Source organism: Entelurus aequoreus, unplaced genomic scaffold (genome assembly GCF_033978785.1).
Source record: "Entelurus aequoreus isolate RoL-2023_Sb unplaced genomic scaffold, RoL_Eaeq_v1.1 HiC_scaffold_36, whole genome shotgun sequence".
NCBI lineage: Eukaryota > Metazoa > Chordata > Actinopteri > Syngnathiformes > Syngnathidae > Entelurus > Entelurus aequoreus.
Window position 1 is genome coordinate 27,246 of NW_026907968.1, and position 25,255 is coordinate 52,500.

A 25,255-nucleotide genomic window follows, 5' to 3' on the forward strand; every position below is an offset into this window, starting at 1 on the left:
AGTAGTGTGTATAAGAGTGTTTCAGTAGTGTGTGTGTGAGAAAAATATTTCAGTTGTTTATGTGAGAGCATTTCAGTAGTGTGTACAAGAGTGTTTCAGTAGTGTGTGTGAGAGAAAAACATTTCAGTTGTTTATGTGAGAGCATTTCATTAGTGTATGTAAGAGGTAATTCTGAATAATGTCCCTAACGGCCCCTCATAGGAAGGTGTGTGTAAAGCATTGTGTGTAATATTTCGCAAAAAATGTGAAGCACAGTCTATCACTAATATTAGGCAAATCTGCACAGTGGTTTTGTTTACTGTGTGTAGACTTTTGTTAATTGTGTGAAAATGTAAAATTTAGTGTGTAAGCAATTGGGGAAAAAACTGTAATCATCACCTGCCCGTCTAGCTGGATCAGGCCATAGTATCTCATCCACATCGCATGTGCAAGATGGGAAGGTGTGTGTAAAGCATTGTGTGTAATATTTTGCGAAAACTCTGAAGCCGAGTCTGTGCCTAATATTTGGCAAATCTGCACAGTGGTTTTGCTTACTGTGTGAAGACTTTGTTGACTGTGTGAAAATTTTAAATTTAGTGTTTAAGCAATTGGAAAAAACTGTAATAACAATTGACGGAGGCAGATAATTACATATATCCATATTTGTGTGTTACTTCTTTACTTTCATAGTCATATTACAAATAGCTAATGTTCCATATTGTACTCTTTTGCTTTTCTCATCATCTCATGAAAGTGTGCTTACATTGTGGGGCCACCTGGAGCTAGGAGGCAGAGAGGAGGAATCCTCCTTGCTTACCTTCTCAGGCCGACTCGAGATAAGAGAGACAATGGGCATGTGTTTGGGGTGAGAGAGATGAGGGCGGGGGAAGATATTGAAGAAGAGTGTGTTCTCCGTGATGTTTTTCAGATCAGCTTAGCCGCGCTATTGTGTGCGTTGTACTGGATTGGTCTCATTCTATTTCCAAAGCTTTGGAAATAAATTACAAAAAAACCTATTCTGTTTCTGGTGGTCCTTCTACTCAGCTTATGTGTCATGAAAAGAACTTGGGAGTGACCAGCAACTTAAATTCCCATGGAGGAAGATCTGCTGGGACGCAACACAATATAGATAATGAATAACAATATTTACCTCTATTAACAGGTAGGAGCTGCCTTTCAGGTAAAACATATCCACCCCCACCTTTTGCCAGGGGCGCTGGGGTAGTGCTGATGGGATCTTGGGCTCAGGATGCTGTGATTGGCTCTTAATGTATGTCACACACTGTGCCAACATTTTAGTGATTTGACTCGTTATGCCCACCCACCACACTGACTGCTCTGCTCTTGCTTTGCATTTAGATATACCCATATGACCTTCATGCAGACGGGCCAGCATTTCTGCTTGCATAGTCTCAGGAATCACAATCCTCTCACCTTTCATTAAAAGTCCTCCTGCACAGTATAGTTCGCCCTGGTACGTCCAGTAGGGCTTTAGCTGCTCTGGCAGCTCTTCCTGTCTGGGCCACCCCCTTTTGCATAGCTCTATGCTGTCTGCATATGGAGTCCTGCTCTTGTGCCTCTCTAATCTGTTGTAGTTTTGTCTTAGATGCTGGTAGGCACTGTTGCACTGATTCCACAAACATCTTTACCTCTCCTTCTAGCTCCCTTTCATCTTCTGTGAGTGTACGCACGATGGGTGCGCGTGATAACGCATCTGCCGTTATCAATGCCTTCCCTGGGACATGTACTATTTGATATGAGTACCTGAGGAGCCTGAGGCAAAAGCACTGGATTTGTGGGGGTAAGTCATCCAGTGCCTTTGTTCCTAACAGAGTTAGTGTGGCTTGTGGTCTGTTTCTAGGGTGAACTGCAGGCCTACTATGTATGAGCTGAGCCTTTAGCATGCCCATGTAACTGCAAGCGCCTCCTCCTCTACCTGTGCATATCTCTCTTCAGCATCAGAGAGACTGCGTGATATGTATGCTATTGGTCGCCACTCTTTGGTCTCTTGTATCTGAGTGAGAACCGCCCCGAGCCCAAAAGAAGCGTCTGCGGACACTCTCGTTTTGGCACCTGGCCGTACTGTGGCAGCACCCTTGTCTGAGGCCAGCTCCCTTTTCACTTTTTCAAGTGACTGTTGCACTTCTCCCCATACCCACTCACTCTCCTTTGCTAACAAGTCCCTTAATGGTTTGGTTGTGTCTGTGAAAAAGGGCAAAAATTTACCCTCGTATGTTGCTACATTTTGTGGAGTAGGCATATCTGTAATTGCTCTGACTTTCTCAGAGTCCGGTGCTATGCCCTCGCCACTGATTTTGTGTCCCACAAACACTAACTCTGGCTGTGCGAATGCACATTTTTCATTTAGGGTGAGTCCAGTATCCTGAAGTCTGGATAGCACCGCTGTCAGCCTCTCATCCTGCTGTTCCTGGTCCACCCCACACACCAATATGTCGTCAGCATGACAAACAACCCCTGTCAGTCCTTCTAAGAGCTGCGACATGCGGCGTTGAAAGTGTTCTGGCCCTGAGCTGATTCCAAATGGTAGGACATTGAAACAAAAGCGGCCACATGGGGTTACAAATGTAAGTTCTCTGCTTTCTTCTGCCAAGGGAATCTGCCAAAAACCAGACCGGGCATCCAGCTTGGTGAATACCTTTGCTCTGATGGCAATATGTGCCTCTCCCTACATACTGCCTCATTAAGTCTGGTCAGATCCATGCAGATTCTGATTTTCCCATTAGGTTTAACTACGGGCACCATGCCTGCACACCACACTGTTGGCCTTTCCACCCTCAAAAATTACCTCCATCTTTTCCATCCTCTCTAACTCCTCCTTTACTTTCTCTGTCAGAGGAATCGGCACCCTGCGTGGTGTAGTGAGTGCATAGGGCCTTGCATACTCCTTCAATCGAATTCTGTAGTCCCCGTCGAGCCTACCCAGACCAGCAAACACCGTGGGAAACCTGTTTTTGAATGTTTCTTCTGGATCCTCTAATTCATCTACTCGCTCCACCAGCCGCAGGGCCTCTACGGCTGGCAGGCCCAGTAGGGATCTGACCAGTGAGTCCACCACGAACACCGGCTGGGTGACTGTTCCATTTTTACTCTTAAGCTGACATGTTACCTGCCCAGCGACTTGTAGTCCAGTGTTATTGGGGCCATACAGTCCCTTGGTTGTTTGCATCAAGGGGTCATCTCTGCTGTATCTATACAGATTGGTGGGGATCGCGGTGACCGCTGCACCAGTGTTAATTTTGAAGGAGATCACCTCTCCAGTAAGTCCAATGTCTGTGTGCCAGCCTGAGTTTTGCCCTCTTACTTCTCCCATAAAGAGGGTATCCTGTTGCAGTTCATCCTGTACTTCATGCACAGGCTGCATGGAACAACACACAGTGGCAAAATGTCCTCGTTTGCGGCACTTCCTGCATTCCGCATTGTTATCTGGGCACTCCCTCCAGTTATGGGGGCCCCTTCCACATTTCTGACATCTCTCTGAACTACTTACAGTCTCTGTTTGTCTCGATCTCACCTGGCCGTGCTGTTTGCATTTCCTGTCTTCTGAATGGACGTGAGATAGCATCAACCTCTCTCTTCTCTTCTGCCTGTGGAGACTCACCCCGCATCACAGCCTGTTGCTGTTTAACCGCCTCTGACTGTTTAACCTGGCTTATGGCTTTTTGTAAGGTTAAATCAGCATCAATTTGTAAATTTTCTGACAGAGCGATATTCCTTATTCCTACTACTATGCGGTCACGTATTAACTCCTCCCGAAGCTCTCCAAAGTTACAGTGTTCAGCCAGTTTATGTATTGCTGTTATAAAGCTATCTGCCGACTCACCAGGCTCCTGTTTCCGTACATTAAACTGCGCGCGCTCGAATATGCCATTGTGACTCCCAACAAAATAATCACCAAAACGTTTTATCACCGCAGCATAGTTCTGTTTCTGATCCGATGTCAATTGAGAAGCATCCAAAATAATAATAATAATAATAATAATACCTGAGATTTATATAGCGCTTTTCTAAGTACCCAAAGTCGCTTTACATGTTAAAAACCCATCATTCATTCACACCTGGTGGTGGTAAGCTACTTTCGTAGCCACAGCTGCCCTGGGATAGACTGACGGAAGCGTGGCTGCCAATTTGCGCCTACGGCCCCTCCGACCACCACCTATCATTCATTCAACAATCATTCACCGGTGTGAGCGGCACCGGGGGCAAGGGTGAAGTGTCCTGCCCAAGGACACAACGGCATGGTAAGAGGCGGGGAGCGAACCTGCAGCTCTCAGGTTTCTGACACGGGCGCTCTACCCACTACGGGCGCTCTACCTACACGGGCGCTCTACCCACTACGCCATGCCGCCCCGTCCTCTGCATCCTCTCCATGAAGTACATCAGCGTGTTGACCTGGAAAGCATCCTCTTTCTTGTCCAGTCCTGACGCCACTCGATACCTCTCAATACTTTTGCTCCATCTCGGCCATTTCTTCCCGTCTCCGCAGTCGAACTTTTCTGGCGGGCTAACTTGAAAGTTGTCTCCATGGGAGGGAAGCGCCGGTGCATTGCCTTCACTCATTGTGATAACTAACTTGGGAACTAACTTCACTCGTACTAATAATACAAAAACCACTACCTTTCACCGTCGGTATATGTCTTTATGTGTCCTCTCTGACACATTTAATAACTTGGCGCGGTTGTTTTGACGTTTCTGACACCATGTAGAAATCAGTGACACACACACACACACACACGGCTGTCCACTTCAGTGGTGTAGACTTTACTGAGTCAACTGCGCATGCTCCAAACATACATACACAACTACGGATGCCCATAAGGGACATCCACTACAGTACAGACACACAACTCTTACACAGCTGAAGTGTTGCAAAAGAGTTCCTGCTTCTCACAGATCATAGATACGCAAGCGCAGACTGTATAACACACATGCAATTCTGAATGCGCGCGCACAGGTTGTATTACACGCTTACGAATCTGACTGCGCGCGCTCAAGTCTTAGACAGCAGAAGTGTCGCAAAAGTCACGTGTAAGTAATCAGCCTATTGAGGGCTTCTTTCTGATTAGGGACACACAGACAACTTAAAACACAAGTACGTGGATCTAAAACACACGTACGTGGATCTAAAACACTCGTACGTGTCACGACTTGGTCCTTGGCGTGGATTGTTTTTCCGAGGTGCAAAGTAACTTGACTGGACATGACGTGCAGGTGAGGACATGTTTAATATTTAAACTCAAAAGGCTCAAAAGGGTATAAACAAAAAGCGCTCAAACCAGGAACTAAAAAAAGAGTCCAAAAACCAAGCAAAACAAAAACATAATTAACACAGACATGACAGAGCCCCCTTACGGACAGATCCCAGATGTCCAAAAACAACCAACAAAAACAAGATCAAGAGTCATGGGAGGGCGGAAGGGGGACATGGCGGTGGGTAGCCAGACCCCGTGTCCCCGTATCCACCGGGGCAGAGTTAGGTGGCGGCGATGCGTAGAGCGCCGCTGTACCAGACGAGGTGGGCGACCTGGGAATGGCCACATTCGTGGCCTACGAGGAGGTCGGCGAACCTGGCGTGGCGGACGCACATGGAATGGCCACATCCGTGGCTGACTAGGAGGTGGATGCGTCGTCATCGTGGCAGGCAGCGAAGCTTGGCGTGGCGTGTCAGGCGGTGAAGCTTGGCGTGGCGGGTCAGGCGGCGAAGCTTGGCGTGGCGCGTCTTGGCGTGGCGCGTCTTGGCGTGGCGAAGCTTGTCGTGGCCATGGTTGGTCTTGGTCTTGGCATGGTTGGTCTTGGTCTTGGACTTGGTCTTGGCATGGTTGGTCTGGGACTTGGTCTTGGCATGGTTGGTCTTGGACTTGGTCTTGGCATGGTGTGTCTTGGACTTGGTATGGTGTGTCTTGGACTTGGTCTTGGCATGGTGTGTCTTGGACTTGGTCTTGGCATGGTGTGTCTTGGACTTGGTCTTGGTCTTGGCGTGGGGTGTCTTGGTCTTGGCTTGAGGGGTCTTGGTCTTGGCTTGAGGGGTCTTGGCGTGGAGCTGCGACTGGCGGCACTTGGCGTCGTGGAGCTGCGACTGGCGGCACTTGGCGTCGTGGAGCTGCGACTGGCGGCACTTGGCGTCGTGAAGCTGCGACTGGCGGCACTTGGCATCGTGGAGCTGCGACTGGTGGCGCTTGGCATGGAGCTGGGCATGGTGGAGCTGCTAGGCATGTTGATAGCCTTGGAGCAGGGCGTGGAGCAGGTGGAGGTGGCCTAGCTGGAGGCTGTGGCTTGGCAGGTCGAAAGACTGGTGGTGGCGGCCGTGCTGGTGGCTGTGGCTTGGCGTGACGAAAGACTGGTGGTGGCGGCCGTGCTGGTGGCTGTGGCTTGGCGTGACGAAGCTGACCCACCCCACCTGAACAATTCCCAGCCCTAGCCCCACCCTCAAGGAGCGGATCCCAGACACGCTCCCCGCGGTCTGGAACCGTCTTTTGGGGTGGGTGGAGGGAGGTCGGGAGGGGGGCAGAATCCTCCCCTCCAAACTGTCCAAAAAGTCTCTCTTTTTCTACCTGGGACTTTGTGAGTGAGAAAAAAAATTGTTGTGACATGGGCGTGACTTGATTCCTGGGGGGCGGGGCATGAAAACTGGGTGACTGTGATTGACATGCTCTTATTTCTAAAAACATGTTTTGATAGTGCTCTATCTTGGACTTAGAGTCTTTTGCTGGGGGCGGGCGATCAAAAGAAAAAGAGTTCAGGTAAAAAAAATCCTGGTCTGTGATGTCATCCTGGGTAAGCCGGGCAGGCTGCGGCCCATTTCCGCCCGGAGGGGGAGGAGCTTGCAGGAGCGCCGCGTTCTGTCCGCTCACCTTCCCTGACGTCCTTGGTCTGGAGCGGCGCTTCCGGGACTGCGGTGACGCAGCGCCATCCTTGGACCAAATGGAGCTAATCGGAATTAGCTTGCCATTTGGCCCCCACATCAAATCTCGGTCCCCCATGGCACCTAGCGCTTCCCACCTTCCTTCCTCCATCCGCCAAGTTGCTTGCGGAAAAACAGATTGCTGGCGACATCTGTCACGACTTGGTCCTTGGCGTGGATTGTTTTTCCGAGGTGCAAAGCAACTTGACTGGACACGACGTGCAGGTGAGGACATGTTTAATATTTAAACTCAAAAGGCTCAAAAGGGTATAAACAAAAAGCGCTCAAACCAGGAACTAAAAAAAGAGTCCAAAAACCAAGCAAAACAAAAACATGATTAACACAGACATGACAGTACGTGGATCTAAAACACGTACGTGGATTTGAATACGCACACGGATTGATATAAATTAGTACGCGCACACGTGAATTGGATTACACGCGCACAGATTGAGATACACGTTTGCAAATAATTTTGCTACAATAATGCTTCCATACATCTCTTTCATTTGATCATTTCTTCTGTGATTATTTGTATTAATTTATGTGTTCTCTCTCGACCAAAACACTGTTGTGTCGTATGCAAATAATACTAACTTTAAGTCCTTTGTAACTTTATAAATGTCATTCATATAGAGCGTTAGCCATTTTGGATCCCAGTATTGGATATGCTTCTTGATTTAGGTACCGCTGTAGACGTGTGTTCACCTAGCTTCATGTATTGCGTCCTGTGAGTTGGTAGCTTCTTATATTGTTATCTTGTTAAATAATATATTATGACTAATTGTGTCAAATGCTTTCGTTAGATCCGTAAACACTGCAGCCGCAGACTGTTTACAACCTATTGCATTGGTAATCTATTTTGTTATTTCAATTAATGCCATTGATGTTGAGATGTTATGTTTGTATCCGTATTGGCGTCCACTTGTATCTATGAATTTGTCCAATCTGTTGTTAAACATTGTTTCAATAATTAAAATAAATAGTGGAACTAAGGAACCAAGTCTAGAGTTTGTAAACGGGTGTTGGTCTCCAATCTTATAAATTGGTACAACTTTTGCTATTTTCATTTTGTTTGGTAATGTTTATGTTTAAAATGATTAGTTGCTGATCTCTGTTTAAGGTTCTGAAATCTCTATAATAATTTTGTTTTTATATTTTCCATATAATAATTATGTTACAATCAGTTGAGGTCTTGGTTTTAAGTGTAAAACCAAGACCTCAACTGATTGTAACATAATTATAATAATTTAAAAAAATAAATAAATAAAAATAAAAATATAATAAGTATTCACAATGTTGATTATTTCCTCTTCTGTCACATTCCTCATGGATGTGACAGAATGTGACAAAAAGTATAATAATATGTCTTCTTATAATCCACATCAATTTGTTTTTATATTTCTCTTCTGAATCTTGTGTCCTTAATTTTAAAAACATTCTATACAAACAACGTCTATGGATGTTCTCATTCATCCAGATCATTGTTTTCTCAGGGCACACCCTGGCACCCAGGCACACCCTCCTGGTGTTGGAGTATAAATATTTGGGGTTTTGGCACCGCCACTGGACTCGATCTGATCAATCTAAATCTATGAGCACGAACTGATGAAGCCTACTTGGATGAAAGGTGTAACGTCTTTTAAGATAAACCAAACAGTCCCGTTGCGATCGATTGCATGCCCTGAGATTTTATAAAAATAACTTATTTTTTGTATTTTTTATAAGCGTTTTTAATCATATTTGTCATCCAAGGTTTGTTTTTAGTCTTTTTCTTGCCATTGTCTCCAGTTTTTATCATACAGACTAAACACTTTATTTGTAAATAAGTCATAGGAATTTTTCACATCATCTTTGTACAATTCATCCCATTTCTGTTTCTTTAGGTCTTCACTCATAGCATTCAGGGCTTCTATTGATTCATTTTGTATAACTATCTCAGTTAAATCTTGTACTACATTACTGCATTGGTTCTCATAAACAGAACATATAGGGAAATGATGACTCATATCAGTCATCAAAATTCCACCTAATAACATTTTAATCATTGCTGGTTTTGGTTAATCACATCAATAACGGTTGCTCTATGTTTAGTAAGTCTGCTTTTAGTGTTCATATGTGTTGTTGTTTGTGGTTACCAGTAGGAAGAACCATGCCGAGTTGCAGGAATAACTTGGCTTTAATAAAGACTTCAGGAGGACAGCAATTTTACATACGCACTGCATGAGAGAGTGGTAATAACTGATTCCCTGATGTGCACACCCTGGTGGTGTGTTCGAAAGTTACAACAACAAAACAGTCATTTTACCAAATGATCTACATCCTTCCCTTTTAGTTAAGAGTCCTTCATAAAAAACAAAAGCAGATAAGTGAAATGAATTTCTATATGTAACTGAGATTAAATCTCTTAACTGTGTAGGGTGAGTACAAACAATTCACTATCTGTATGAAATATCTAAACACATCACAGAACAGGTAGAAAAATACTATCTCTCAAAATAAACACACGCACGTTTTTCTTTTCTTACTGCACATACTTTGGATTGGGTCTACACACTCGACCTGCACGTGTTGTGTAAACTGTGTCAGTCTGCGTCGTGAATCTGGGTCGAATTGGTGATGCACTTTCCGTTTGCCTAATCACTGTCTCTTCTCTCAGTGGTGTGGGAGGGACTAAGTCCACCATGATATGTCTACCATCCTGAGAGTCTGCTTCGTCGTTCTGGAGCGGTGTTGGTGGTCGTTCTTGAACCGGGAGGATGTGGCGACGATTCCTCCTGTATCTTCTCCCATCGGATTGGATGATGTAGGAACGTGGCTCTTCGCACGACTTTTCCACTATTCCAAGTTGGTCATGTCCAGCAGGAGTCTGCATACGGATCACTTGCCCTTCTGTCAAGGGACTCAGTGGGCGACTTGACTTGTCGTAGTGACGTTTCACCATAGTTCTCTTGTCGACTAGTCGAGCGTGTACTTGTCTTGAGTCTTTTGCTGTTGGTTGTAGTAGTCTGGTACACACTGGGATAGCTGCACGCGTTTGTCTTGACATTAACCGTTCGGCAGGGGAACCAAGGTCTGCATCTCGGGGAATGTTTCTGAGGTTAAGGAGGTTTAGGAAGACATCAGTTTTGTCCCGGTGGGATTTCTCCATCAGTTGCTTGGCACTCCTGACAGCTCTTTCCGCGAGTCCATTCGACTGGGGAAACTCTGGGCTGCTGGTGGTGTGGATGAAGTCCCACTCCTCAGCAAACTTCCTGAATTGCTCACACTTATACTGTCTTGCATTGTCAGATAGCAGTGTATGTGGTGTACCATGCACTGAAAAATGTATTTTCAATTTGGAAATTACAGCTGTTGCTGTGATGTTTTGTAGAAGGTCAATTTCGAACCATCCAGAATAGGAATCCACTAGCACCTGGTAGTGTTGTCCACGCCATTCAAAAATGTCTGTAGCAACTGTGGACCACGGAAGGTCTGGAACTGGATGGAGATGGAGCGGTTCTTTCTGCTGATGTGGTTTTGTGCTGTTGCACACTGTGCAAGAAAGTAGTTCTTCAGTGATGTCTCGTGAGATTGATGGCCAAAAGATGATACCTCTTGCTCTGCGTTTGGTCGCTTTAATGCCTGGGTGACCTTTATGTACAATCTTAATGTACTCTTTTTGTAGTGACCGGGGAATAACTGCTTTCTGCCCTTTCATGACGATTCCATCTTCCACAGTGAGTTCGTCTCTGTAGGGGAAGAAAACTTCAATGGCAGGCTGCAGCTGAGTCTATCTGGCAGGCCATCCACGCTGGATAACTGCATTGAGAGTCTGCAATACTTCATCCTCCTCCGTGTGTTTCTTGAGCTCTTCCAGGCGGGCTGTAGAAATGTAGCTCACCAACATGACGTCGAAAGAACCACTATCAGATGGGCTCTCACTGTCTGTTGCATTAGGAGCTCTTGAAAGAGTGTCAGCTAAGTATGTGTGCTTTCCTTTTTTGTAGACTAAGCTTATGTCATAGCTTTGCAGGCGTAGCAGCATCCGCTGAAGACGGGCAGGGGCACTGTGAATTGGTTTCTTCAAGATAGTCATCAACGGTTGGTGGTCAGTTTCTACTATGGTGGGCTTGCCATACACATAGTCTCTGAACTTGGTGCACGCAAACACAACAGCTAGAAGCTCCTTCTCAATTTGAGCGTATCGAGTTTCTGTTTCTGTAAGGGTGCGGGATGCAAAGGCTACTGGCCTTCCATTTTGCATGCAAGCAGCTCCTAGTCCAAAACATGACGCGTCACAGGTCAGCGTGACTGGCTCTTTGACATTGTAGTAGGCCAATACTGGTGGAAAGGAGAGACATGCTTTCAGGCGGTCGAAAGCATCTTGGTGTTGCTGGAACCAGCACCATGCGGTCTCTTTGTGAGTCAGTTTCCCCAGTGGCGTTGCGATGTCACTGAGGTTTGGAATGTACTTGCCAAGATAGTTGACCATTCCCAGGAAACGTTGAAGTGAAGTGACATCTGTGGGGACTGGCATCTCTGTGATAGCAGCAGTTTTGGAGGGGTCAGCTTTCAATCCTTTACTTGTGAAGATATGACCAACGTAGCATACTTGGTCAAGTCTAAACTTGCATTTCTGCGGGTTGAGTTTGAGGTTTATTTCCTTCACACGTTCAAGCACTTTTTTTAGGTTGGCGTCGTGCTCCGCCACATCACGGCCTCCGATGATGATGTCATCGACAATGACTGAGCATGGATATCCAGCAAAGAGCTGATCCATTGTGCGCTGGAATACCTCGCTTGCAGAGTTAATACCGAAAGGCATGCGAAGGAATCTGTAACGTCCAAAAGGAGTACTGAATGTTGTCTTCATTGAGGACTTCTTGTCCAGGTGGATCTGCCAGAATGATTTTTTTGCGTCTAGCACCGAAAACACTGTCGCACCTGATATTTGTGCTGCTACCTCCTCCACACTTCTCATGGGGTGGTGGGGCCGTTTTAGTGCTTCATTTAAATCTTTGGGGTTGATGCATAATCTGATTTCCGATTTTCCTTTCTTGTGCGCAGCGACCATGGATGACACCCAATCTGTTGGTTCGGTGACTGAAGTAATAACGCCTATGCGTTCCATGCGTTCAAGTTCAGCTTTCACACAATCTTGCATCGCTACGGGGATGCGGTGGGCCGGCCTAACAACAGGCGGCACATTGGGGTCCACTGTCATTGTGTAAACAACTGGTAGTTCTCCGAGCTCTTCAATGAAAATATCTTGGTATTGTGTGAGGATCCGTGCGCTGAACTCTCCAGTGTTCTCTGTGGTGACATGGTGCACATCGGGACTCAACTCGACTAGCCCCATACGCAGGCATGCACGGAAGCCCAACAGCGATGTCACATTTTTATCCACTATGAAAAATGTCAGTAAGTGGCGCTGTCCTTTTAAAAAGCATGTCAGTGTAGCTTCACCTTGTGTCTCGATTTTGGCTCCTCCGTGAGCAACCAAATTTGTGCTTTTGTGTTGTTTGGCGAGTTTCACGCCGCTGTTTACTCTATTGAAAGTCTTCAGTGACATTACATTGCATTTAGCACCTGTATCCACTTTCATTTCGGTTGGCACGTCATTTATGCACACTGTGACAAATCCTTCATCTTGGTCTCTTTGTTGTGGATTTACAGTGTCAACACAATTTTCAATTTCCAAGCCATCCACATAGAATGCACAGACTGTCCATAGCGCTTGTTTGTGGTAAACTTGGACTGGCTCTGTGGCTTTGACTTGCAGCATTTTTTGTAGTGATTTTGTTTCATGCAGTTGTGACATTGTTGTCCAAACGCTGGAAACATTTCCCTTTTTGCTGTGTGACTCCCTCCACAATTGTTACACTTTGTGATAGTCTGGGCAATTTTCTGGAATGTGCCTTTAAATTGCTTGTATTGTGTGGGTTTAATCTCATCAACATTGGTAGCTTGTGTAGCCAATGTTTTGATATTTTCATCTGTCATTTCGTGAATGCGGCAGATTGAGATTGCCTTGGCAAGAGTCAATTCACTGTCCCTCAATAATGTCTTTCTCAGAGAGTCGTTTGTTATGCCACACACAATTTTGTCACATATGAGTTTGTCAGTTAGATCTCCAAATTGACATGTTTTAGCTTTAATCTTCAAATCACTGATGAATGATTCCATGCTCTCCCCATGCTTTTGAATTCTCGAATGGAACTTGTGCCTTTCCAATGTTTTGTTCGTTCGCGGATTGCACATTTCTCTGAACTTCCTCTTCAGGCACTCGGGATCTTCCCGCGACTCCGCAGGAACGAGAATAGCACCGCCCTCGCTGGCGGCACGCACCTCTGGCGCGTACGCAAACGAGGGCTCCCTCTCGATCGCTTCTGGACCAGCGAGGTTTAATAGGATGTATGCACGGGTCTTTGCGGGCTTGTCCGAGTGAGCAGCAGCAATGAAAATGTCATATTCCTGCTCAAAAATGCACCAGTTCTCTGCGACATTGTCGTTGAAGACGACTGGGTCTGGACGACGAAACCCGTCCGCCATTAGGGATCGGCGTGTCCACCGCACGGCAGGAAAAAAAATCTCCGGCGGCAAATTTTAGTACAAAAAGTACTCACAGGCGAGAAGTTTGTCCACTACTCTGACACCATGTTGTTGTTTGTGGTTACCAGTAGGAAGAACCATGCCGAGTTGCAGGAATAACTTGGCTTTAATAAAGACTTCAGGAGAACAGCAATTTTACATACGCACTGCATGAGAGAGTGGTAATAACTGATTCCCTGATGTGCACACCCTGGTGGTGTGTTCGAAAGTTACAACAACAAAACAGTCATTTTACCAAATGATCTACAATATGAAACAACCCTGTACCATGCATAGTGCTCATAAAGTCATCTGATGTTCTCAGTTTTCTTAAAATCACCAAATAGAAACACTGATTTGTTTGGAATTCTGTCAACAACTTTGTTAATATGTCCATAAACTATTTAACGCAGGACCCCAGTTTTCTATACACACACAAGTGACATTTATTTTTTTATTTGTGTCATTATAATTTTGACTGTGTTCATTTCCATACTATTCTCAACAGCAGGTGTCCTATTAACAAATAGTTTACATTTTAGATTTTCATTTACATACAGGGCTACCCCGCCTCCCTTTTTGCCAGTTCTATTTGCATAATGCATTTCATCACCATCAATTTGAACTTCATTTATATTTGTTTCCTTTAACCAAATTTTTGTTACAGGAATTACTTTGAAGCTTCTACTTAGATGACTTCAGTATTCAGTTATTTTTTTTTACAAAATTGGAGTTTAGATTGCAACTGTTGAAATGAATGATAGGCAGGTCTCTGTCCATCACTAGACCTATTCTAGCATTGAACTGATCCTTGGTATAATAGTTAGATTCATGAATGGCAGGAATTAATAAATTATAATCATTATTAAATTATATTAATCTCAATGTATACCAAATAAATATTTCAAGGTAGGGCATTCCTTTCACTGTAGTCACAGACAACGGGCCATGTTTTAGTAGCAAGGATTGGCAAAGATTTACAGAATATTACGACTTTCATCATGTCACATTAAGTCCACATTATGCGCCATCAAATGGACAAGTGGCAAAAGGAGTTGAGATTTTGAAGTAATTTCTCAGGGAAGCATCAGACAATGGATCAGAACTAGATCCATTGCTAGCTATTCTACGCTATCGTGCATCTCGTCTTCAATGCGGACAATCACCTGCAGAACTACTGATGGAAGCTCTGTACTACACTGCCAAGCTACATCAACATCAAAGTAAAATAGAAGAAACATGGTAAACTTCAAAATAGACTACAACAGCAAAAAATGCAACAAACAACCTTCTATGACACTTCAGCTAAATACTCCCTCCACAGGCAAGCAGTAACCCCGTAATGGTCAGATTCTCAGGCTTAATCGACACAGCCTCTTAAAGATACCAACAACGGATGTGCCACTGGAGTTTAGGAAGAATCATCCGTGACTACACCTCCTATAGACGGTAACAGATAATCCACTTGAACTGTGAAGGTCTTTTAGAGAAAAAAACAACCTGACAGCAAAAAATTGATAAGCTATTTACAATTTTTCATTGAGCAATGTTTGATACATTAAGTGTGATGTAACCTTGTTTGTAGGAGTTTGATGTAAACTTGTGGTATTAAGATGAAATGATACTTGTTTATTCCATACATGTACAGGCTTCATTCTCAAAGAAAGGGAGATGTGATGATTAGTTGCTAGCTAATGTGTTTGCCACCAGAGTGTGCAATCTGATCACTTTGATGAGATAAATGAGAAGAAGAAGCTATACAACTATAAATAGTTGGGATTTTGTCACCAGCTACCAGACTAGATATGGCCAAACTCAGTCTAAGAGAATGAACAGATGAAGCCTACTCTGGATGAGAGGCGAAACGTCTCCTAAGGCAAACCAAACAGTTGCAATTGATTGATTGCCCTGAGAATACAATGACCTGGATAAATGAGAACATTCATAGACAGATATTTGGATTGTACCCACATGCTGATGACCCACATATGGGGGAAGGTCAGCGCCTCTTGTTAGCTCAGGGATTAAATGAAAGTTGTACTAGAAAGTGTTCTTGATAAAATGGGACATCGGGGAGTTGAGCGCACCCAGAACATTTTCAGACAAAGGTGTTTTTGGCCAGACAGAATAAACACAGTTTAACCAATGGAGAGTGGCGTTATGTGGTTATGGTGTTAACCGTAAACCCTGTGTGCACCCTGCCCCTGCCCCAAGGAGAACACCACAAGGTTGGCCGACTGTTGGATCAGAGCCGTCCACTGTGATGTGTGGTTGAGCTGACTGATTCAGTGTCATGTTGTGATAGAAAAAGTTACTATCCTCAAATTGAGCTAACAATCGGTGAGGACATGACAAAATCCTCAGAATAATGGGGAACCAGCCGGGAGTGTTGATTATCTGGAGCATGATTTTGCTTTAGCAGCCTCGAGTCAGCAGACACCTTTAAATGACGGGGAACTGCACTTTTTTGGGACTTTTTACTATCGTTCACAATCATTATGAAAATAATAGCGTCCTCTGCCGCAAATCAGAAGTTGCAGAATCCATCTTCATGAAGGTATTTTCCTCTGGTTTATAGGTAAAACATCCATTAAAATTAAACTGATGATTCTGAATGATGAGTTCCACTGTAGACAAAGATGTCAATGTTATGGTTGTCGTATATCATCACTCTTCACAAGAGGGAAATACAGTTTCTAGTCAACGACCGCAGCAGTTGCTCCTTCTGGAGAAACTGCCTCTTCTTGTTTTGAAGATAATTACAAGTCTGGCGCCACGCCCCACAACGACATGACGCGAGAGTATACACCAGGCTTTGTGGACGACGTGCATGTGTGTGTGGGAAGTGGTTGGTGGAATTTAAATTTCGGTTTGACGTCTCAGCCAAGGTGGGGCAGCAAGATGGAAAAAAACATGTGTGAAGAGCAACCATTTTCAGAAAATGTGCTGGACTTTAGACAGCTCGGTCTTCTCTCCAACACTGCTATTGCTAGCTTCTACTTACTCCTTTTTGTAGAATACATTTTTAATCTTCAATTCTCATCCCCTTTCTTTATTCAGACAGCTTTTTGATCAAAGAATCTGGGAGGACTCTTCCCTGTAAAAGGGAAAGTCATAAGGCTTTAAATGTGTAGGCGATGCAATGCACTTTGGAGTCGTCAAGTGTGTCAGATGGCAGACCCAAGATTGGATGCTATTGACGCCTTGAGATTTTTTTTAAAGATTCCAAAGACGTTTTAAACATTTTGTACTATTTAAGATGAGTTTTAAAGTGTTGTAGCTTTAGAATAGAACAGAATAGAAAAGAAAGTACTTTATTGATCCCTGGGGGAAATTAAAGTACTTTCTATTCTATTCTATTCTAAAGCTACAACACTTTAAAAAACTCATCTTTAGCTAACCTGAATAGTATATTGCACTTGGATGCAGTGTACGCCACATGTAATAAAATGGTAAAAGATGACTTCCAGAAAACTAAATCTAAAATTGGAGAGACATGGAAACATGCATTGAAATTAGGATAAAAGGACCACAATGCCACGCTGAATCAACAACCAGAAAAAGAATGTCCGTCCTTTATCTGGCTGTTTTTCTGTCTGACTTGAAGAGAAGGAGGGCGTGACAATTAAGGCAACAGCGCAACTGCATACAGTGTATTTATTCAATAGAAAATACATATAGTCTACTGTATACTGTAGCTTCCATCAGACACAATACAACGACAAGGAGGTGATTAAGAATCGCTTTATTGAACATGATAATGAATGTAAAAAAATATGTAGGGTTTATATGTATATACAGAATTTATATATAATAAGAGTGTCAAAAAATCGTTTTTTAATGAAACACAAATCTTATTTGTAACGATTCTTACTTGATTCCAAAAACTCAAAAATCTATTTACAAACGTAAGATTTTTCTTAAATACTTTTTTTTGGTTTCCCTCTTATTTAATTATTTAAAATCTGTCCTGTCTATATATATATATATATATATATATATATATATATATATATATATATATATATATATATATATATATATATATATATATATATATATATATATATATATATATATATATATATATATATATATATATATATATATATATATATATTTGTCACCGATTCTGTTCATTCAGTTCATAACTTTTATGGACAGAATTTCTAGGCGCAGTCAAGGCGTTGAGGGGATCTGGTTTGGTGGCTGCGGGATTAGGTCTCTGCTTTTTTGCAGATTATGTGGTCCTGATGGCTTCATCTGGCCAGGATCTTCAGCTCTCACTGGATCACTTTGCAGCTGAGTGTGCAGCGACTGGGATGAGAATCAGCACCTCCAAGTCCGAGTCCATGGTTCTCGCCCGGAAAAGGGTGGAGTGCCATCTCCGGGTTGGGGAGGAGATCTTGCCCCAAGTGGAAGAGTTCAAGTACCTCGGAGTCTTGTTCACGAGTGAGGGAAGAGTGGATCGTGAGATCGACAGGCGTACGGTGCGGCGTCTTCAGTAATGCGGACGCTGTATCGGTCCATTGTGGTGAAGAAGGAGCTGAGCCGCAAGGCAAAGCTCTCAATTTACCGGTCGATCTACGTTCCCATCCTCACCTATGGTCATGAGCTTTGGGTTTTGACCGAAAGGACAAGATCACGGGTACAAGCGGCCGAAATTAGTTTCCTCCGCCGGGTGGCGGGTCTCTCCCTTAGAGATAGGGTGAGAAGCTCTGTCATCCGGGAGGAGCTCAAAGTAAAGCCACTGCTCCTCCACATCGAGAGGAGCCAGATGAGGTGGTTCGGGCATCTGGTCAGGATGCCACCCGAACGCCTCCCTAGGGAGGTGTTTAGGGCACGTCCGACCGGTAGGAGGCCACGGGGAAGACCCAGGACACGTTGGGAAGACTATGTCTCCCGGCTGGCCTGGGAACACCTCGGGATCCCCCGGGAAGAGCTAGACGAAGTGGCTGGGGAGAGGGAAGTCTGGGCTTCCCTGCTTAGGCTGCTTCCCCCGCGACCCGACCTCGGATAAGCGGAAGAAGATGGATGGATGGATGGATATATATATATATATATATATATATATATATATATATATATATATATATATATATATATATATATATATATATATATATATATATATATATATATATATATATATATATATATATATATATATATATATATATATATATATATATATATATATACATGTATATATATATATATATATATATATATATATATATATATATATATATATATATATATATATATATATATATATATATATATATATATACAGTGTTGGGACTAACGCGTTACTTTGTAACGCCGTTAGTTTCGGCGGTAACTAGTAATCTAACGCGTTATTTTTTATATTCAGTAACTCAGTTACCGTTACTACATGATGCGTTATTGCGTTATTTTACGTTACTTTTTATGTAGTATCGGCTAGAAACAGAAGATCTGAGTGTGTTTTGTGGCAGCGCTGCAGTGTCGTTCTTCTGAATCTCTTATGTCACACGGAGGAGGCGAGCTGTGTGTGTGTCTGAGTGTGGAGAGGGGAGGGAGGGGAGGGGTGAGCGCAGCAGCATTCGTGAGGGAGGGGCGGAAACAGAGAGAGCGAGAGAGTTGTTAACACGCATGCGTCGCCAGGCTCAGCTTTTTATCGATAGATTTATCAGATTTTATTTGTTATTATCTATAGCAGGGGTGTCAAAAGTGTGCCCTGGAGGCCATTTGCGGCCCACAGCTAATGTTTTAAAGGCCCACGGCACATTCTAAAAATAATATTAAAATAAACAAAAACATAACAAAAGTGAAATAAAAAAGCTTAAAGGTGAAATGTAATTTAGAAAACGTTGCAATGTTGACTAATAAAACAAAGCTGTTTTTTTTCTTTCAAACTGTCATTGCTCAAAACATAATATTGAATCAAAATCAATGTTATTATGAATTATAGTACACACACTCTGTCAATTCTCTTATATACTCTTTCATTCTAGACTTCTAGAGTGTTTGATTATCACATCACTCTAAATGTATAGAATATAAAGTTCACAAACATAAAGAGGGATCCTAGTGGGCCAGGCCAATCTTTCCTTATCTCTAAACTAAAACTGGGGAAATGTGTAGAGTGTTCTGGGCTTCAGACATGATTTAATTTCAGAATTCCTTGAGAGAAAAAACACCTGGTTAGGCTTTGGTATGTAAAAATAAAGTTAAAGTACTTATTTGGTTTACAGCTATGTTGTTATTATGCTGTTTGTTACTTATGTATGTTATGTTGCAGCTATTTAAAATAGTTTTGTCAATTTGTTCTGGCCTGAAATAAGTTGGCCCTTTGAAACATATCTTTGTCTTTGTGTGTTGTATGTAGACCACATTGCTTAGCAGAGTTCAGTGATGCAAATGCATGTCAAGTTGATCAACAGATTGTATTATTCTCCAGTGCAATAACAGTACTGAAATGAAGGCTAAAAGGGCATTAATGGGAGCTTTAAAAAAAGAAAGAAAGAAAAGTAGTAACTAAATAGTTACTTTTCACAGTAACGCATTACTTTTTGGTGTAAGTAACTGAGTTAGTAACTGAGTTACTTTTGAAATAAAGTAACTAGTAACTGTAACTAGTGACTGGTTTTAGTAACTCACCCAACACTGTGTATATATATATATATATATATATATATATATATATATATATATATATATATATATATATATATATATATATATATATATATATATATATATATATATATATATATATATATATATATGTATGTATGTATGTATGTATACATATATATATATATATATATATATATATATATACATATATATATATATATATATATATATATATATATATATATATATATATATATATATATATATATATATATATATATATATATATATATATATATATATATATATATATATATATATATATTTATATTAGGGACAGCGTGGCGAAGTTGGTAGAGTGGCTGTGCCAGCAATCGGAGTGTTGCTGGTTACTGGGGTTCAATTCCCACCTTCTACCTTCCGAGTCACGTCCGTTGTGTCCTTGGGCAAGACACTTCACCCTTTGCCTCTGATGGCTGCTGGTTAGCGCCTTGCATGGCAGGTCCCGCCATCAGTGTGTGAATGTGGAAATACTGTCAAAGCGCTTTGAGTACCTTGAAGGTAGAAAAGCGCTATACAAGTATTTATCATTTATATATATATATATTGCATTGCGTTCATTGGTTGTAAATTATTTTAATGGTGTTTTCATGATTTGAGGGATTTGTGCCTTCAAATGTACCAAAAAACATATCCACGTATTTTCTTTCTATCTCGTCAACCTTTCACTTGGATGGACTTTGGGTGTGGTGAGTAAAATTGCATGAAGGGTTTGTCTTTTGTAATGCAACACCCAGCTCAGGCAAATGCACGTCTCAATTCCTTCCTACCCTATCTACTTTGCCTTGTGTTATTTTTACCGTCTCTTACCTTACCTTACCTAACTTAACTTGACCTCACTTACAGTGTAAAGCATATGATCTCAGTGACACCCGCAGTGCAAAACCTAAAAGTAGTAAACTATGCTTGCTCAAGAGCAAACATGGCCCTGGGATTCATGAAGGTCGCTGTGATGTGTGAATCAGGTTGGTTTACTTTCTCGGGATTCACCAAACAGGTTATTGTCAATGTTTAGTAAACTGACCACCACACCTCTTGAAGTACTACTACTAGTAGTAGATATGCACTTAGCGTGTATAAAGAAGTTGTTGGTCAAGTAAATGTTACATTAAACTGCACATATTTATCTGTGTATATAGTAAAAAAGAAAACAAATGACGAGCTCGTTTTACATGGGGAGAATCTGTAAGAAGCAAACAAGTTCAAACACGACTTTTCAGGAATGTTAATTCCACCTGAGGACAGACTTTCCTGGATGTGTATATCACGTTGTTGTACACAGGAACACATTTTTATGGCCTACCAATCGTATTGATTTATTTCATCTGCAGTTGTACCTTGATTGTACTTTTATTCTTTAACAAATTCTCTCTGCTTTGTTGCTCCCCCCTCCTGCCCCGCCACGTGCTTGTAGGTGTGTAGGCGGAGCTAAAGACTCACCTGCAGACAGCAGAAAGACTTCCTGCTACACTCTCCGTGTTCTCAAGTGAGAGAGAATGTTTCATGCAGAACCTGTACCAGTAGCAGTACTATTTCCTGGACTCTTCAACATAAATTGACTGTCTCTGGCAGCGGATACAAGGTACAGTATTTTATCATCGTTTTTACCTACTGAAACCAAAATGTATGTTGACGAATATAAAATACCACATACTCAATACTATTAGGGTCAAATGTGCTTTCGGTGGAAATGTGACTTATACTAGAAATTGATCAAAGGTTTTCCTGGAATTAAAGCCTGTATGTCAGAGAGGGACACACGGTAGATAATGGATAGATGGATGGATGTCAGCACAATCCTATTAAAACAAAATTAAGACTTAAGAGAAGCTTTTTGTCGTCATTGTATGCTGTAGCTGCTGATCCTGGAATAAGTATTTATTGTGTAAAATAATGTATCTGTTAGAAAGGCAGGGTTTCCTTCACAGTGGCCATTCTCACACATCGTTCCAAAGTAATTTCAGGATGTGAGATTTTTTGCATGGTGATGTTTGAAACACCCCCACACTGCTGCTGTGTGTCTGGTGGTCGTGACATTGCAATACGACACATTTTGGTATCGACTAGATGCCATGATCTAGGAGTGGATTTAAGATTGGGGTTATCCAAATATTTGTAGGTTTCTTAGCATTTGCTTTTTTTTTTATTGATATTGCATCTCAACTTTCAAATTCTGTCCAACTTAAAGCAGATAATAATCATTTGACTACACTGATAAATTAACACAAATACTTATTACATTTTTAAGTGAAACAGAGTAGCGTATTGCTAATATAATGATTTTTAGTGAAAAGGGATGAAAACCATGTGATAGGCTTTCAATATCCCCTTTGCTACAAATTGTAAAAAAAAATTGCCTTGGTGCAAATGCCAGTGTGGGCAAATGACCTGAGCGCAGAGAGACACTCACTGTCATCCAGTGACTTGGGCTTTTGGACTGTGTAGATTTAATTTGCCTGGGGGGGGGGGGGGGGGGGGCTGTATCCCTGCAGACTGTATTGATCTACATTGATATATAATGTAGGAACCAGAAATATTAATAACAGAAAGAAACAACCCTTTTGTGCAAATGAGTGTGAACGTACGGAGCCCCTAAACTTTAGGGGTCTCAAACACGCGGCCCGCGGGCCAATTGTGGCCCGGGAGACGTTATTTTGCGGCCCCCACCTTAATATGAAAGTTTAATGTTAGTGCGGCCCGCGAGTTTTAAATGAATGGCGCTTGACAGCGTTGTGTGCGGAGCTGAAGAAATCTACCAATCACGTTGTGGTATGAGGCTCTCGACAATATCGAGGGCGTGCCGTGATGGCACTGTCATCAGTGTCCTCTAGAATCTGTCAGCGCATCATCTTTTTCTCCATACTAACAGCGTGCCAGCCCAGACACATGTTGTATGAGGCTTCTAGAGACACACGCAGGTTATTGCAAGACATACTTGAGGAACAGCCATACATTTCACACTGAGGGTGGTCATATTTTATTTTATTTATATTTTAACAATGTTACAAATATGCGCCACACTGTGAACCCACACCAAACAAGAATGACAAACACATTTCGGGAGAACATCCGCACCTAAACACAACATAAACACAACAGAACAAATACCCAGAATCCTTTGCAGCCCTAACTCTTCCGGGCTACAAAAACACCCCCGCTACCCCTAACCCCGCCCAACTCAACCCCCCCCATCTCCCGAATTCGGAGGTCTCAAGGTTGGCAAGTATGCATTGATGTCACTTGCGTAATGCAAGCAGAGAAACATTTTGCCGCTTTTCTATGACACACGCTCTTCCTTCCTCCCTCCCTGCCTCCCTCCCTCGCCCGCCTGCTCGCTCCCGCCCCCGTTGTAAACAGTCCGGGCGGGGAAGACGAGCACTCCGCCGAAGGAGCGAGCGACAATACAAAAGTGTGGTGCACTGGACCCCAGCGCTGATACAGACGTGGTGATGTTAACCCGTTCGGGGCTAATTGTGCTACCGTAACTGTAAACTCCACCCCCCACCCTCCTCCCGTTGGCTCCAGACAGAGACGATTTTTGATGCAATATTTCTTTCACAGGGGCACCCCGACGTGTCTTATTTCATTTCATTTCATTTTTATTTATCTCCTTCATTGATGTGCATCTTTGATCGATAGACAATTATACCTCAATTTTTAAATTATACATTTACACACCAATGCCTGAGAAGGAGCAGGATGAAGAAAAATCTTATATTTTTCTGCCTCCTTCAACATAATATGTAGTCTTACTTAATGATATCATATAAACAAACAATTACATCCAAATATAACGAAAACAAACAAAAAAACACAAGAAGTGCAAAACTTCATGATGTACAAAAAGAACAAAAAAAACAAAATAAGTAGTATACACCTCACAGGATGATACAAAACAAATACAAAACTAGGCAAAAAATAAGTAAAATAATAAATATAAAGCAAAATGTAAACAGTTATGGCTGTCCATATGATCTCATTGTTCTGTCCTTATATATTTTTTCAATTGGAATATATTTTTACAATCTTTTATCTCTTGTAAAGAGAATTCCATAGTTTAACCCCCACCACTGATATACACATTTGTTTTAAAGTTGTCCTTGAATACTGATGTTTGAAATGACCTTTTCTTCTATGCTCTTCATTCTCAGAAGTGATGACAAACATTTTTTGTAAATTTGCTGGTAATGTTTTACTTTTAGCCTTAAACATGACACATAATGTCTGTAACTTTACTAGCTCCTGTAGTTTCAATAAACCCGAATTAATAAATAATATGTTAGTGTGTTTTAAGTAATCTACTTTATGAATAATCCTTATAGCTCTTTTCTGTAGTTGATACAGAGAAAGTTGCGGTGAATACAATTTGAAACGTCATTATACAACTAGACATGCTGAGGAGTATGCAAAATACTAGGGGAGTGAACCGGGTTGCAAATTTTAAAACCAGTCTACTGAGGCAACAAGATTTCGTCAAGAATTGAAATGACCTTTTCTTCTATGCTCTTCATTCTCAGAAGTGATGACAAACATTTTTTGTAAATTTGCTGGTAATGTTTTACTTTTAGCCTTAAACATGACACATAATGTCTGTAACTTTACTAGCTCCTGTAGTTTCAATAAACCAGAATTAATAAATAATATGTTAGTGTGTTTTAAGTAATCTACTTTATGAATAATCCTTATAGCTCTTTTCTGTAGTTGATACAGAGAAAGTTGCGTTGCACAAGGAATACAATTTGAAACGTCATTATACAACTAGACATGCTGAGGAGTATGCAAAATACTAGGGGAGTGAACCGGGTTGCACATTTTAAAACCAGTCTACTGAGGCAACAAGATTTCGTCAAGAAAGCAAGCGAAAAGAGCGATGCAGCAGTCAAAGCTAGCTACATGGTGAGTGAGATGGTTGCTAGGGCGGGAAAGCCATTCAAAGAAGGTGAATTCATTAAAAAGTGCATGTTAGATTTTTTTTAAGAAATCTTTTCTTGCGGCCCAGCCTCACCCAGTTTCTGCATCCAGTGGCCCCCAGGTAAATTGAGTTTGAGACCCCTGCCCTAAAGGGACATGGGAATTTTTTTTTTTTAGACATGTATCTCG

General features: G+C 42.2%; 1 long non-coding RNA gene across 1 annotated transcript in view; it reads left to right on the forward strand.

The window, feature by feature from the left end:
* Positions 1-1,086: 1,086 nt before the first annotated feature.
* The window catches only part of LOC133645307 (uncharacterized), a 26,814-nt gene continuing 2,645 nt past the window's right edge, over positions 1,087-25,255 (forward strand). Inside the window, exons 1-2 of the long non-coding RNA XR_009824971.1 lie at positions 1,087-1,141; positions 21,570-21,737. This is a non-coding gene — a long non-coding RNA (uncharacterized LOC133645307). The remainder of the gene's footprint in view (positions 1,142-21,569; positions 21,738-25,255) is intronic.